Source organism: Phaethon aethereus (genome assembly GCF_964289735.1).
Source record: "Phaethon aethereus genome assembly, chromosome: 2".
NCBI lineage: Eukaryota > Metazoa > Chordata > Aves > Phaethontiformes > Phaethontidae > Phaethon > Phaethon aethereus.
Window position 1 is genome coordinate 84,234,989 of NC_138582.1, and position 16,253 is coordinate 84,251,241.

Below are 16,253 nucleotides of genomic sequence, written 5' to 3' on the forward strand. Positions count from 1 at the left end.
TTAAATGAAAGTATATCGGGCCTAGTTTTCACAAGAGTGTCTTTGAAGGCTGAGAGGAAATCATTAGATCTACATGTAGTTTAATGATATAAGCTCAAAGAATTTTTTTTAAATGATAAATTTATGTGCCTTAACTAGCATTTCTGCTCAACTCTGTCATAAGTTGGTTGCACTTGGTAATTATCAAATAATAACTCTGATTTCTTACACTTCTATCACTACAAATTAAGCTACAAGCTCTGATTGCTCTCAGTCTGTCTTTATTTCTTACAGTTAAAAGAAATCATAGACTATGAATAGTTTTAGTTTGGCAAGCCTGACCATGACTGTAGAATCTATACAGTAAAAGCAGTTCATGTAAGTAATAAATCATAAAAGGTTATTGTTGGACATGCATAATCCCACATCAAGAACGAAGATCTGGTACCTGTGAGTCATGAGAGATACTGTCCTAGAACCTTTGTCCTTTAGTCTGGGCAATAAATTTAACAATAAATTAATAGATGGTTAATAAAGTTAAGTTGGATAGTAATGTTCCCTAAGCCTTAGATTCAAAAGTTTTGAGGTGCCTGAAGGAGGTGAATTGCCAAGACATTAAATAAATTTAGGAAATATACAAAAACCTTTTAACTTCTCTGTATGACAGCCGGGGGGGAGGTGGGGGGTAAGAAACCACAAAGGAGTATGGGAAAGTTTGAATTCACTGCTTAAAACAGAAATATAAAGCAATTGTTATTTCAACCAATAAAGCATGGGTGTTTTTCCTTATTTTCAAATAAGATAATGCAATAATCCTTCACTAATTTCTAAGATTTATGTTCTTAATCTAGCCCATTGTAGAGCCAGTGAATACCAGTGTTGACCCTGAAATCTTCACCACTGGTTTGCAGCTGATTAATTCATTAGTGAGGGAGGCTTAAACTCAGGCCAGCAGACGCTGTAGTAAAGATAAGTTTCTATGAGTTCTCATGCAGATTCAGAAAGAGTTCAGAGGAGGGGAGTTGTGTATTCTCTATCTTGGAGGCAATTTCAGATGTGAGCCTAGCTTTTCTGTGTCCTGTGATTTGACAAACACTTTGACAACAGCAGTAGTAGTGTCTTCCTCAGCCTGTGCTACTACTTTCCTACCAAGTTTTTCTGCTGAGGAGTTACTCATGTGGATCAGTTTAATATAAATTGCCTTAATGTGGATTGCTGTATAACCTGGTAGATATTTTGAATGGCATAACCAGCGAGCGTAATCATTCCATGAAAGCAAGTGAGAGGAGAGTGATGTGGGGGAAGTCATGCTGGGGAAAAACATGGACTGTTGAAGCCAGTGCTGTTACTGGAACATACATTTACCAACTGGTGTGTGTGTGTGTCTGGATTTTTTACTAATGCTGCTTCTTTTCCCTATGTACAGTAGACTTATGCTGGATTCAGCTGGACAGAAAGACTCATACCTTCTGCAAGATGAGTAGAGTTCTGTGCTTACAAGACTGAATGTTTTTATACTGTTCAGTTAGAGTAGTGTCTAGGGACCAGCTAAGAACAGGAGCCTGATTGTGTTAGATACTGTACAAGCAGTGGCAGTTATGTCTTTTAATTGGGGTGTTTACATAACATTTTATAACTGTTAGTTAAATTTACCTTTATAGCACTCCATGCTCGCTTGCCATGACACAGTAGTACCTGCCCACCCCAGAGATCGGTAAATGTATCTTGCTCTTCACCATGAATGGTTTATCGCAGGGACAGAATGCTCCGATCCTGCCCTTTGAATTTACAATACAGTGCTAAAGCATAGCACTGTATGCTGTCCTATGAATGAACGATGTGTTGTGTGTGGTGAGACGTATGCATCCTAGGTCTGGGGTGGTAAGGACTATGAAACCTCAGAGGTGAACTCTTCACCTTCATCGGCATGTGAAATGATCTTAATTCAACAACTTGCAGGCCACTTCTTTGCTTGCATCCCTTGAATTTCTGTGGGCAGCTAAATTCATGAGTGCGCAGCTCTGTGAAGAGGGTAGAATTTCTGTTTGAGGCTGAAGACTTTTCATGGCTCGTGCTTTCCGGCTTTGCAAACAGACATAATTCTGTTTATAATAATTCTTTCCAGCTCTGCACAGCGCATCTTCTTTTCTGTTTCTGTAAGATAGTTGACACAACACTTTTTGAAGTTAAATCAATTAAATGCCTTGAAACAACTAAAAAGGAAATCTGTGGGACTGATTCATACAAGCTCTGTGGTACTCTACAGCAGAGCAGTCATGTGAAGTACTTCTTAGGCAGGACTGGATTCCCAAGGACTGCAAAAAGGTGTCAAGCAGGACTCTTGCTTGAAAGAAGTCGTCACCTCAGGAAGTATCTGACAGCAGGTGTTATCTTGCCATCAGTTTGAACAATCAAATGAAGGACACTTCATCTTGTCATATAATGCAACCATTATACTTGTCAAGTTTCAGTGCTGTGATGTTTCTCTATAGGATGGGTGCAAGAAATGGGTAACAAGCTGCTTGAAATGCTTAAGTGATGTTCCAGTCCTAGATATGCTGTTAAGGCAACATCAGTTAAATCTCTTGATGGGAAATAGGAGATGCAGTTATGGCCAAAATATGGTACCCTCCCTCATATTGTGAATTATGAGCAACTGTAGAGTTGTGGAAGGAGATTTTATGTTTTAAAGAGACAAAATGCTTGTCATGCTATTAAATGTGCCTGGGTGAGCTACACATCCTCTACCAGTGAAGAACAGACAGTATGTGTTAGTATCCTCAGCCAAACCAGCTTCACTCAGTGATGCACTGGAGAGATAACTACTGCCTTGGTTTTGTTGTGTAGAGGAATGCAGACAGTAGCTGGCAGAGCACCCTACTTCCTAAATTCAAACTTGAGATACCAGTGATGCACTTGAGAGGGATGCAAAGGTGAGGCTGTACTGGTACAGAAACTGAAGCCCAATCACGCTCATTGGGCCTTTCACTTTCTGTACCTCAGTGAAAGGCATGTGGTAAAAAATAGATGTCTGGTTCTCTCTGTAAATCACAGAGTATGCTGTGGGGACTGTTTGTTTGGCTGCAGCTTGGCTCAGAAGGAAGCATGGTAGACTGGGTGTGCATGCACACTGATGCCTCTACACTGTCTCCTCTTCTGAGGATACCATTTTCTTTATCTTTCAATATATACTGCCTTTTACTGCTTTTCCAGTCTCAGACATTGTCTGCAATTCTTTACCCCATCAATCAATTACAGTTAAACTTGAGAACGCATGAGTTTTTGCTACCCCCCATTGCTCTTCTGGCAAGTGAAAGACTAAATGGATTTTTGTGGGCCATTTAAATGTAATTTGCTAGACACAGTCTCAGCTGGAATATTATTGTCTAAAACTTGATTTAGAAGATTAGACTGAATGTTTTTCTATGGGCTTACCTTGATCAGGGAGCTTTCTTCTAACACTACCTGCAGAGCATGGAATGTTATGTCCAGGCTGGATGCTTCATATTAACTTGACTGTTTTTCAAATAAAAAATCAATACTGTGTGCACTCCATGTATATGGCTGTTAAGTGGTAGTCCAGAGGCAGCTCTCAACTGAGAGCTTGTGTATGAGCTCCATGTATGAGTTCTAATTTATTTCTCCATTTCTATAAAATTGAACTGAAGGATTAGGCCTGAAGCAACACTGTTTTAACAGAGGGTCTCAGTGCTGAAATACCTCTGAACATATTCTGTTAATGTTTATATTTTGAATTTTGTGGCAATACTTTGAAGTCACCTGCTGTATTCCGCAGAAGTTAAAATTATATCTGCGTTTAGCAATGTTGACTTTTAGGGACCTTCAAAAAGTAAGTATTGACCTTTGTTATTCCCCTCTGCAGTACTCTGAGAATTCTAGAGTCTGGCTCCCTCATATGATGTTCATGTACCTTAAATATACTTCAGAAAGACCAGGTTTGGAAAAAAGATGTGTTAAGAGAACACAGCGCTTTATCCATTAGCTCTGCTATGTATGTTTGGTGTGAAGATCAAATGTGTTTGTTTTGACAGTACCTGTTTGTATGCATCTCAACAGAAGAGGTATTTCTTCTGAAGTTTTAGGTGTGTACTATAAAAGTCTCCTATTCTCATAGTTGTATCCTCCTTTCTGTCTTATTTGGGCTTTTTAGTGGTTCTGGCAGACTTGGTAGTGTTAGGTTAACAGTTGTACTGGATGATTTTAAGGGTCTTTTCCAACCTAAATGATTCTGTGATTCTGGGAGAAGAGGACCTTATAGCCTGGCTGGGATAATTCTGTTCATAAGGAACCATTCTCTCCATTAAATCATATTTGCAGGCAAGTATGTGAAAATGTAGCGTTTTGCAAATATGTAATGCTTTAATTACTCATGTAAGTGTATTACTTTAACCTGTGCAAGACAATACCTGGCTAAGGGTGATCAGGCTATGTTGCTGTGGTCCTCAGCATCCTTTTATGGTGGGTCCCTGCCACTGAAGCTTCTTGAAGTGCATGGTATATTAGTGACTGCTGGTCTATGCTATGGAATTTCTGCTGTCTGTTGTCATCTCCTGACCTGTGATAAATTCCAGAGAAAAGGATGGCTGTGAATGAGGAACTAGCCTTCTCTTGATGCTGGTTTTCATTCTGCTGAAGTCCTTGGAAAACAAAACAACCCCCCCAAAAAAACCAAACTCCCAACCAAAACAACAACAGCAAAAAAAACCAAACCATAAAACACCAAACAAAACCTAAAAACAAACCAACACAACAAAACAAGAACAATCAAAAGCAAAACAACAAACTTACCAAAAACTGGAAAAAACAAAAAAACCCCCATGTTCCCCAATGCCCCAAAAACCAAACACCATCAACTGCCCCCCCCCGCCAAAAAAAAAGGCCCCAACAAAACCAACCAAAAACCTGGAGCTAAGAATTACAGGTGGTGGCATGTTTTTTGAATGTAGGAGCTCTCAGTAGGACTTCTACTAATCTGAATATAGAAATAGAGGTGTTCACTCAAGTTTTCTTTAATTGTAGAAATACCAGCTACTCAAGTAGATAAAACTGGATTTATATCTGTAAAACTGGATCTTTATCTGTAAGACTAGATTTATATCCTGTTTTACATTAAAAAAGCATAGGTGGATAAGCTATTCTAAGAGAAGTTAGCCTCTATTTGTGTTATAGTAACAAAAGTCCTTCATGCATTTGCTGTACTCTTCTAATAATTTCTGAAGAAAATAACTTTTAAATTACTTTCAAAACCACTGGAATTTCACTACTACTACTACTGCATCGCTTTAGTCTACAAATTGTAAGTGAAGTAATGCATAATTAATATCTAATTGAGGAAAACAGGAATAGAGGATGTTCAGCCATACCATTCTTACTTTGACAAAGTATTAAAGAGATTTTTAGAAGACTACAGTGAATAATGGAACAAGCAGCTGCTTTTGAAACACTTTTTTATAACCTGTAGAAAGACAGCTTGAGCTTTATCAATATGTGAAATCTCTCAAAGAAGTCATTTTGCACTCTTAGTTTTTGCGTCCAAGAATGACAGATGCTTTTGTCCCTGGCTTTTATACTCAGAGGTATAGAAAATTAGTGATACCTTGGCTTGCTATATAGAAAAACTTCTTTTCCAGAAAAATTTGAGCTCTTTCAGAAAACGTCTCACTGCTCTACATTGGAATAAATTAATTGATATTTCTTGAACACAGAAAAATTTATTCAGGTTTTGTGCTTTTCATTTCACCTTACAAGTGAGGGAATAAAATACACATTATAGGATACTTTCAGGGAGGATGTTATTCTGTTAATTTCTCTTGGCTTCATAATCACATTCTTTCCAAAGGCTGGGTGTCTTTTTGATCTCTGAGTAATTTTTAATTTATTCAATGAATTTAAGAGGAAGGGTCCTTGTGATGGGCACTATGAAAAATCTGGAAAGATGGAATGAGTTCTTTGCTACTGAATACTTTTGGTATTTAAAATGATTCCCGATAGAGAATTAGCTCAGATTGAGATTCAGGTGAGTGCAACCCTGATCGTACTTTGGAGGGACATAAAAATCTCACAGAACCAGTTTGCAAATAAGCAACCCTTCTGTGTACTATGGCTCATGTAATAAGGTAAGTAGCCATGTTTAATATACTGGAGTTCCATTGAAGCTTTTGGGTGGCTTCTGTATCCTCTCAGGACATTGACCTAATAGCGTTGTGGCAAAATACTGTTGCTGAAAAGAGATGCTGTTTTTCTTGACTTTCTGTTTGGCAGAAGAGTTATTTTGATCCCTTCCTACATCTGATACCTGTTAAGAAATCTTTTCTCATTTCAGTTCTTTAATATTTTTTTCTTTCATTTCTCTTTAACATTAGAAGCTTACTAACTCAGTGTCAGAAATGAGAGCGTATATATGTTCTTTCTGGATGCATACAAGCATATGCATAATTCCTAATTCTTTTGATGGCAGTTCTCTTCCATTTATCTCTGTCCTTGTGTCTTTGCTGTGTCTCTTACTGGGAATTTGGTCTTTTGTTGAAGTACTGTCTAAGTAGACTTTCTGTGTGCCAAACCATTTCTGAATTGATATGAATGCCTGAATTTGCCCCTGCTTACTTGGAACTGGGCTAAGATTCAGTTGGCTTTGAATGAATTGTGGCTGTTTTGAGTTGGTAGTGAAACTGGAGACCAGGTAAGTTTCCTAGGATTTTGTGTTATTTTGCTAGCAGTGGAGTTTTCTAGAAAAGTGAAATGTTGTATTACTGAATGGGCCAAAACAGAATCATTTGAAGCCAAAAAATTGGGGAAGAATGAGAGGGGTGTGGGAAGCATGACAGTTAATAAATCCCAAACTATAAACACTTTGGCAGAATAAACAGAGCTCAGTATTTAAATTCCTTTAACCAACATATCTGAATGCATACGCAAATATAATCACCTCAAACAGCATGTGGAGGTACAAAATAGCATAGAGGTTGTTCTTAGGCACTATTTTTTGTGTTTAACCACATCTTGTTATGCTTTTGCTGCCTAATAGGCAATGTTCCTGCAAAGCTGTTCTGCTAATTATAACAATACCATTGCAATCAGCATTTAAATCAGAGTTCAAATACAAGGCAAAAGTAGTTGGGACATTGGCAAGGCTAAAGCTGCAAATTGAAACCTTACGTTATTCTGGCTAATTTGTACTGAAATGCTATAGCCAAATGTTTAAAACTTGCCCAAACAATACTAGGAACAAATTGGAAAGGTACATAAAACTGCAGTCTTACTTGATCTGCTGCCTGAAATGTGAGACCTACCAGAGCAAATGCACTTACAGTACAGTTAAAGAGAAATGATCCCAATTTAAAAACCTGGCATTAGCTTTTCCAAAGTAAGGTCTGATGCTTGGTAGGAGTGATTATGGTTTATTCAATTACCTGTAAATCTGATTTTAAGGAATCCAAGACCCCAAATGTAATTCTTTCTGTAAACTGCTGTACCAAACTACTTAAATACTGTTGTCATGGGAGCTTCTGACACTAAACTGTTCTTTGTCTATTACTGCCTATGCTAGCTTGTTTCCTTCTCTGAAAAGTGAAGAGTTGTCTTTAGGTATCTGATGATTGCCCAACATTTGTTAGTCTAAAAAACATCTTTCTTGAATGCTGGACTGTCTCTTAAGGCTGCTTGAAGAATATATAAAACCTGATAATGCATATTTAAATATGTCGGGCTTATCCATTTTCCAGAATTTATGAACTGACACTGGCATTTCCTCTAGATTAATTCTAGTAGTTGATCAAAATAATGAAATAAAATTGGAACAGCAAGTTTTTGCTTTTAACTAGAAAATCCTTGTTAAGGTGCTGTAGTTTAAGTTTATTGTACAAAATATCCTGCCTTATTTTCCTGTATGTTATCTTTTTATGTCAGCTTGTCAAATGACACTATGATTTTTAAGGCTGATACTGCTAACAGTGCCAAAACTAGCAGCATGCTTGAGAAATTCTGCTTAGGGTTGCTGACTCATTCTGTTCTTCTCTTCTGCCTGTCATACCATAGTGCCTGCTACTGTGTTTTTCTCAAGTTACTGGAGTTTGGCATCTCCTTGTTTCTGCCAGCATTCCTCAGATTTCCCTTGAGAAGTATGTACTGAGATTGGCTGACGATAAATGGCAGCTCAAGAATGGATAATGGTAATTTTTATGTTCTTATTAATTCTGACTGCTGGATCATCATTGGTTTAGGCAAGTTACAGTAGACTAGGCTGGAAGTATAGGCAGAAGTTATGAGCATAAAATCTGGTTGGTGACTGGCCATCTACATATTCCTCTAGCCTTAATCAGCCACACTTCAACACATAACTTGTGGTGTGGTGCTGGCCCTGCTGCATGTTCATCAACTGTCATTGTGATATTTCCTTTCATATTTAAGGCTAGTTTTCATCTTGAACTGTGATGATGGATTGGGAGTTTGTGTCTTTTGAACTTCAAAGCATAATTGCTGTTTTAATGATTTAAATAAAATATGTTTTGGTTGTTTTTTTTTTTTTTGTTCTCATACAGGAAAACAAGTGCCCATAGCAGCCTGTCAGTTACACCGAGCTAGGAGATTTCAACTCACCTACTCTGGCCTCTTGTGTGTACGTAGGCTTGTCAGAAGGCGGGGAGGATTTCTTTAGAGATGCATTGTAAATGCTTGTTTGTAAGATTTGGTAGTCAATTTAGATCAGCTAGTTTGAGTTATCCTCCAAAATTAAATACAGAGACTTTTCATAGGCTTGTAGCCTACCTGTGATGTGTTTATGGTGCCTTACAGATGTGAATGCATGAGTGGGAAGAAGTTTGATGGCTTTACTGGATGACTGCAACCTGTCATGCTGCTTGCAATGACTTGGATATATCATAAATCTCCATTGTAAATTATTATCAGAGTCATGATAGCGAAATTTCAGTTTGTACCACTGCCTAATCTAATCTACAGTGCTTTTGTTTTTCCCTAACATGAAGTCCATCTCCATCTTGTGTATTGAAGAGGGTGAAATTTTACAGCATTATCAGCTATTCATTGTTTGTGGGAAGTCTTTTACTTGTTCACTATAGGTAAATAGTGCCAGGTGGGAATTCTGAAAGACAAACAATGTTAAGAGATGTCAAGGATGTGGGTAGTAGGAACAAATTCTTCCCAGCTGTGAAGTTTGTGATTTGCTTAAACTGAAGATATTTATATGTTCATGTAGACATATGTAAATGTAGATTTTCTTTTTCATTTTTTTTTTCTTAAATACTCCAATCACATCCCCCTGGTAAGATACACATTTGTAAGCCTTGCCAGGTAGGTCTTTATCTCCCATTTGAGCAATAAAAACTTTGTGTGGCACCTGAAACCTCAGAAACTGTGTACTGTGCAGAGCAGTTGTTTACCGTGCACAAGGAAGGACTTTTATAGTAGTTTTCCTTACAGGACAGAAACAAATGTGGTCTAAATGATAAAATCAAAATTGGATTGTCTTCACTGGGCTCTAGCTTGGGAGGCTGTTTACTTGGTCCTTCTTTATTATGACTGAGATAAACCGTTAGATTGAACTCTGCGTTCTGAAATCATCATGCTCTTTGACCCTTTTGCTTTTCTTTCACTTTAGAAACAAGATTTTAGTAATTTTGTGTAACCTGAGGCAAAATTACAGTCCAATCTGATTTTAGCTGTGAGCATATTTTCTCTTTGCTGTTCCAGTAGAGTTAACTTCCTCAAATTTCTTTTAATGCCCTTGTACCTCAGATTCAGTTCTACTACACATTTTCTGTCCAGCCTTGTATTTGTATTTGGAAAGTTTTTGTGGTGTTAGGCATGTGAAACTGATCAAGAAGCTGATGTGCCTGGTTTTACAGGGAGATTATGCTGGATCTGGCTAAAATTCACAATATTCTGAATCTGCTTTGGCTACTTCCAGTAAAAAGAACTAACACCAGTAGGTGTCAACTGGTGCTGTTAATTTGTCAGACTACTTGACAAAAATGTTTTTCTGGAAAAAAGTTCTTGAGGAACACTTGGTTTTCTTTCTGCTCATGTGGCATTGGATGAACAATGAATCTGCTTGTATCCTTCAATATTTAGTCAAGATCACTTCTGTCAGCATCTAATTAAGGAAGACAGACTCCCATAGCATTTAAGGAAATGTGAATATTTTGCTGGATTCTGCTAAGAATGTCACCCCCAATGAAATTGTATCTGAATCAAAATAAGAGCACTACCATTCAGTCAATGGGTTCAGATTTTACTAATCGTACTAAAAAGCTCTTCAGGATGTAGGAGAATTGGTCTTTTTTCAGACTGATGTGTCAATGTTTTAATATACTTTTAATTTTGTAAATGATTTTTGTTGAGAATGTGCATTTGTATATGGCCAAAAGAAGAAACTAACCTAAAACACACAGGAAATACTCACCCTTACTTAATATTTTCTGTGTTACTGTGATGATACCAGCCTTTTTAAAAATATTGCTCATAAGAAGACTGGGAGGCTTTGAAAGCAAATGTGAGATTCTGTCATGAGAAAGTATTTGTCATGATTACCCATAGATGTCCATTTTGAATTAGATAGCAGACAAAGGCTGATGTGAACTGAAAAAACAAGGCTCAGAGCTGGTGTCATTTATCTCATGTCCTGATTTCTGTTATTGGTTGTTCCAGTTCTGATTGGGACAGATGACTAAAGGCGGAGCACAAGGGTATCCTCTTGAATTTGGTGATAAATTGATGCACAAATTTAGTGCAACTTTCTTATCCTTCATTTGTGCTTTGACTCAGAACTTAAGTGGTTCTATGCTGCTTACGCTTTGCACCTGCTAATTTCATAGAAATTGGAACATATAACAGCAACTTCTTTTTTTATCCCTGTCTGAGAGAGATCTTTTTGCATGTATCTTGGAAATAATATGAACACAGGATGCCAATATGCCACAAACATGTTACTGTTTAATGTTTGTAGGCTCTAAATTAGAGCAACCATGTTTAAATATGTAATATTCTGTGTTATTTAGGAGGGAAGAATAATGAAACCATAACTAATCAGTAACTAAAATATTGGCCTGACTAAGGGGGGGCGGGGGGGGGGGGGGAAGGAGGTGGGGAGGAATGTAGTTGGGAACTGCAAGCAATAAAACTAGGTGAAAGAAACTGAAAAACAGATGATACTAGCTGCAAAGTCATAAAAAATGAGAATGTGTTTAAAAGTATGAGTGACCAAACCTTTGTATCCTTATGTCTATTGCTCAATATGATATATTATGCTTATGAACTTAGCAGGCTCAGATACTGCTGAAATGATAAAGTGTTTCCTTTGGGCCCCATCATAGAAATTGTGTCTTTTTGTCTGAATGGTTAGCCAATTCAGTTCAGAGAAAGAAACATTTTGTAGTGGATGGTTTAGATAACAGAAAATGTAATCGTGGTGAATCTCTGGAATCTGGTGTCTGCCAGGAAAACTGATGTATCATGTTATTTTGGTAACCAGAGAAGCTTCCTTAATCCAAAAGATAACTCATAAACTCTATGTGAATCTTACTGCTATTTATCTTGGGATTGTGACTATGGTTCTAAAAGAATAGTTTACATATCAGTCCCGAAATACTGCTTATTGTCCTGGATTAAATTATGCTTTTACTCTCATCAAAATCCAAGGGTAATTTTCACTTCTTAATTTCAAGTCGTAACAGGGGCCATATTTATTCAAAGCTTTGAAAGAGTTCAGTCAACTTTTGAGGAGATTGTGGAGTCTTGCAGATATATCCCATCAAGAAGTTTCCTTAAACTGAAGTATTTGACTGCTTGAGCTGTTCTTGAAAGAACTCATTTGCACTGGAATAGGAGTCCTGCAGATTTAAAAATGCACCCGTATTATTACTGGATTGAAGTAACTCATCCAAAAAAGATATTCCTTTGTTAAAGGTATAAAGAAAACTAACATCCCTAGAGCTAGTAATAAACCATTACGCAAAGCCTCTACGAAAAGAAAATAGCTGAAACTTGAGCAAAGATCTGAGACATGTTTGTCGGCTCCTTTTAACATCAGGGCCAAGGTCATCTTTGGTATGAAATGGACTGCTGTCAATGATGATGGTCTCCATTTATGTCCTGACACATTTCTCTATAGCAAGACAAATGTGTGTATTGGGTGCTAAGGTGCTATTTGCATGTTGGGTTTTTTATTTGTTTGTGTTTGCTCTCATTTGCTTGTGTCCAGGAAATTAAATTAAAGATTTGGATGAGCTTCAACTCTTCCCATCTGTGGACATATTGAAATTTTCGAGAAACTTGGCATGGGAGCATACTCAACTGAAAACATGTAGCCAGTCCTCACTTCTTTACACACTGTATTGCAGTAGTTTGCGCTGTGTATGTTTAACTCATTAGAAAAGCTAGAAAAGTTTTGTTGCCTTGGTTGCTGCTTGAAAATTAAACAAGCAACATCAATTCTGTCCTGACTTTGAGTATGTTTTAATACTAATGTGGTTCAAATATCAGCTGAAAGAATTTGTTTCTCCTTGGACAGTAGTTGTCTTTTCAATTCTGACCCAGTTTTGTGGGCATTCTTGTAGTCTGTGAACGACTTGCTCAGCTCAAAGTTAGATCTTGTGCTGGACTTAGAAGTTTTTAGGCTTCTGTGCTGTTTTATTGACATATTAGCTTAACTTTCACAGTTGTACATCATGTCTGTGTTAATTTGATCCAAATAAAGCACATTCCTGTCCCCAATTTGTCAGGGCATGCTACACAACTCAAAGTGTGATGTGACACCTTTGCTGACCTAGTCAGATGCATTTAGGATGATTCATCTTAATGCAGATATACAGATTAGCTGAAGCTTTTGAAGCTTCAAGTGTCCTGGTTAGAGCCATTGCCATTTAACATCTGGAAGCAGTAGAAAAACCAGCATTTTCTCCTTCCTTGAGGAAAGAATTGTAGGCTGACAAAACAAGGGCAGGGGAAACCAGGTGTCTGTTAACTGTGTTGCACCATCTTGTAAATGCTGTTGTCTTACACATCCGGAATATGATAGTTTTCAAATACAAGTATTCAAACCATGAATCACTCAATGGCAAAGGTTTAAAAGGGAGAAGTAGTTTATATATAGGTGTTAAAATACATGGTCTTATTCCCAGTGTTTGAACATTGCATGTTCTATCTTGGGCCTGGGTGAAATACTGTGTAGGAGACTTAAACACTGATTTGTAATGTTTGTTTCCCACTCCCTGGCTTTTTTTATATTTTTAAAGTGTGAACTTTTGACTGTGGAATTGAATCTGATAACTCCTTTTTTTGGTGTCTAATTTTCGAACTTGAGTAGAACAGTCATATTTATTGAGCTTGTGACTATTGAGTCTGAAGGGACTAAGATTTTTTTGTTTGTTTGTTTTCCTCCATTTCTGCCACAAGTTAGTTTGGTTCCATATCACAGAAGTACCAAACTGAATTTTATTTTGAGAAGGGACAGGACTACTCAGACTGAAGACACTGAATTTACACTGGGAAAAGGAAGCAGCGATGGCAAAAGACAGCAAAGGTAGTAAGCCTTAAGTTGAAAATAAAGCTTCTGTACTGTGTGAGACTAAAAACATAGATGTAGTTTCAGATTTCATATACGCCATTCACTTAAGCCATTGCATTCCAGCGCTTGTGTCCCTTTTATAGAAAGCTACTGGTGGAAGCAACAACATAATCTTGAGAAACTAATATAGAGGCCTAATAAAAGGAACTTCGCCAACTCTAGGTGAATGGAAATCTGGAAGTGCTAGAAGACTAGTACATTATTGAAACGGTAACAGCTTGTCATTTTGGATAATTTTGAGTTTGTACTCACTGAAAAATCCTTATGTGCTGGGCAATCCTTGAAAACAAGGTCTGTGTCAGGGTGGTTGGATTGTTTTGCACGAGGCAATAACGGCCGCCTTCGTGCACTGGTTGGAGCTTATCGCTCTAGGTATGTACCACTGAACTCAGATGAGCAATTGCATATCAGCTATGAAAAATGTCATGGACGAGCTAAAAAGAAAGTCCCTGCATTTACTTGGAATGCAGTAGAAGCTGCTTTCCATTGTGCATAGAACATTACTGTTTCAGTATTATAATCATAGAATCATGATTTTATGAGTACATAAAATAGAATGTTATATACATAGAATAGCATATTACACATGCTTTTAACTTCTTCATGAAGGACAACTGATGGAATAAAGGTTGAGACTGAAATCTGTAATGTTTAACTGAAGTTTACATTGGAAATAGTACAGTTCAGAATTTAATTCCTACTTCTCCTTGGAAAATCTTATAGAAAATACTTAATATTTTCTTTAATCTAGCATGATGCTCAAACATGCAAGTCAAACTAGTAAAATCCTTCTATTTGTCTGCTTTCCTGTGGCAACAATATCTCTTTGCATGGCCCTGGTTTTACTCTGGCAATGCTTTGGAAGATACCAGTAACCAATACACTAGAAACCTGTTGGATGATGGAAAGGCCATGGGTTCAAAGACCTGTATGCCTGCCACCTTCTCCTTCTCTGTCATGATCGAAGCTTGTTTTGCCGGGCACTGTGTTCCCTCGGTCACATGGATGATATTGGACCCCATCCTGCTGAAGTTCAGCTCCTGGAAATGTTTTGCCATTCCTTATTCCTATACCAGTCTTCCACTTTCTGAATGTGAGATGAAGCTGTCGTCACTGCCAGCTTGTTGTCTTCCTGAATATGCTGGCCAGGCTGAAATGATATATGTCATATTACAGGCTGCTTGCTGCCAAATTTTAGTCATCTATATTGCTCAAGCTGCAAACCTCCAAAGCAAACACAGAGAGGAAACAAAATTAAATTAATCCTCTCCAAGGATGTATAAAGTATGGCTGCACTGAGGTTTACAAGTTGAGGATGAGAGGGACCAGTGGTTGTGTGGGAGTCAGAAGCCACTGGTATGCACAACCCCTTTCTATTGCATTGCTTGTCTGGGCTGGGGTTGCTTAGCATGAAGACCTTAAGGCTTTTTAATGATAGCTAGACAAATGACTTTACAAAACCATGGTTAATGATAGAACCATAGGGCATTCTTGGCAGCTGCATTCACAGAATTAAAAGCAAAGAAGTTGCCAGTTTCTCTGGAACTCTGAGCTGTGTGTTTGCTGTATGTAATGTAGTCAAAATGTCTTAGCTGAAAGTGAATAAAGCTCTGGAGTCTTCACCTTTGGACATGGTATGAAGGTTAGGTTGGAGACCTACTTTCTGTTGCTCTTGACTGAGAGGACTAGTTTAGGGACAGTGCTTAGTTCTGTTGTACTGCTGCTTTCCTTCTAAATGCTGGGTTTGGGCTAGTGTCTTTTGAAGGTCTTGATGCCACCTCTCTCTCAGCTGGCATGAGGAGTGGAGGTGTGAAGTAGTGGATGATGGCTTTCTTGAAATACCTAATGGCTATACCCAGTCCATTTTCATGTGGAAAACATGGATGAAAGGAGTGAGTACTGCCTGCAGGAGATGAAAAATGGAATGGCATGGCAGAACTTCGTGCAATTGCAAAGTATACTTGAATGCTATTTCATCCAGAATTTTTTTCTTTTTCTTTTTTCTGGAGTTATAGATTTTTGGATTTTGATAATATCATCTGAAATGATATCCCGTGTTGTATATTTACTCAGAAAAAAATGCCTTAATAAGCAACGGCAGTCATAAAGTAATTAACCTACTTCCACAAGCAGAAAAGTAGGCTCGATTGCTGAAGTGACAATCATGACTATTCTTCACCAAATATTGTGCACAAGAAGGAAATAAAAACCTTGTTTGTTTGGGGTTTTTTTCTTATAAGTTCAAAAGGGCTTCAGGATTGTAAATCTAATATAGAACGTCATCAGTGACCACCATGATCTACCTGCCACTTGCTCTGAAGTTTATGAAATCATTAGAGGCAGTTAAACTGTTGTCTTGAATAATTTAAATGTCTTGTTAAATTGTTTTGAGAAGCAAAGCTGTAACTGAGTAGCTTAATCTTGAGTTGTTCCGGGGGGGGGGGGGGGGGGGGGGAGGCCTTTGAAAATGAACATACCTGAAGTAGATGAGTTCAGGGGTTGAAAATGTGCCCTGTTTATCCTGCTAATACAGAGGAAAGCATCTGCTTGCAGTCTTGCAATATTATCCGTTACTGAAACTTTGCTACTACTCCCTGTTCTTCAAGAGACTTGCAGAGAATAGTAAAGCTCTTCCAGAAGAGTTCCTATGGTGGGAAGTTACTGGTGTGTTGTC

The 16,253-nt window shown here is 37.8% G+C and overlaps 1 protein-coding gene across 1 annotated transcript in view; it reads left to right on the plus strand.

Annotated features, from left to right (window-relative positions):
- Nucleotides 1–16,253, plus strand: part of FBXL7 (F-box and leucine rich repeat protein 7) — a gene marked incomplete at its 3' end in the record, with an annotated part of 188,573 nt that overhangs the window by 46,590 nt on the left and 125,730 nt on the right. The window lies entirely within an intron of this gene.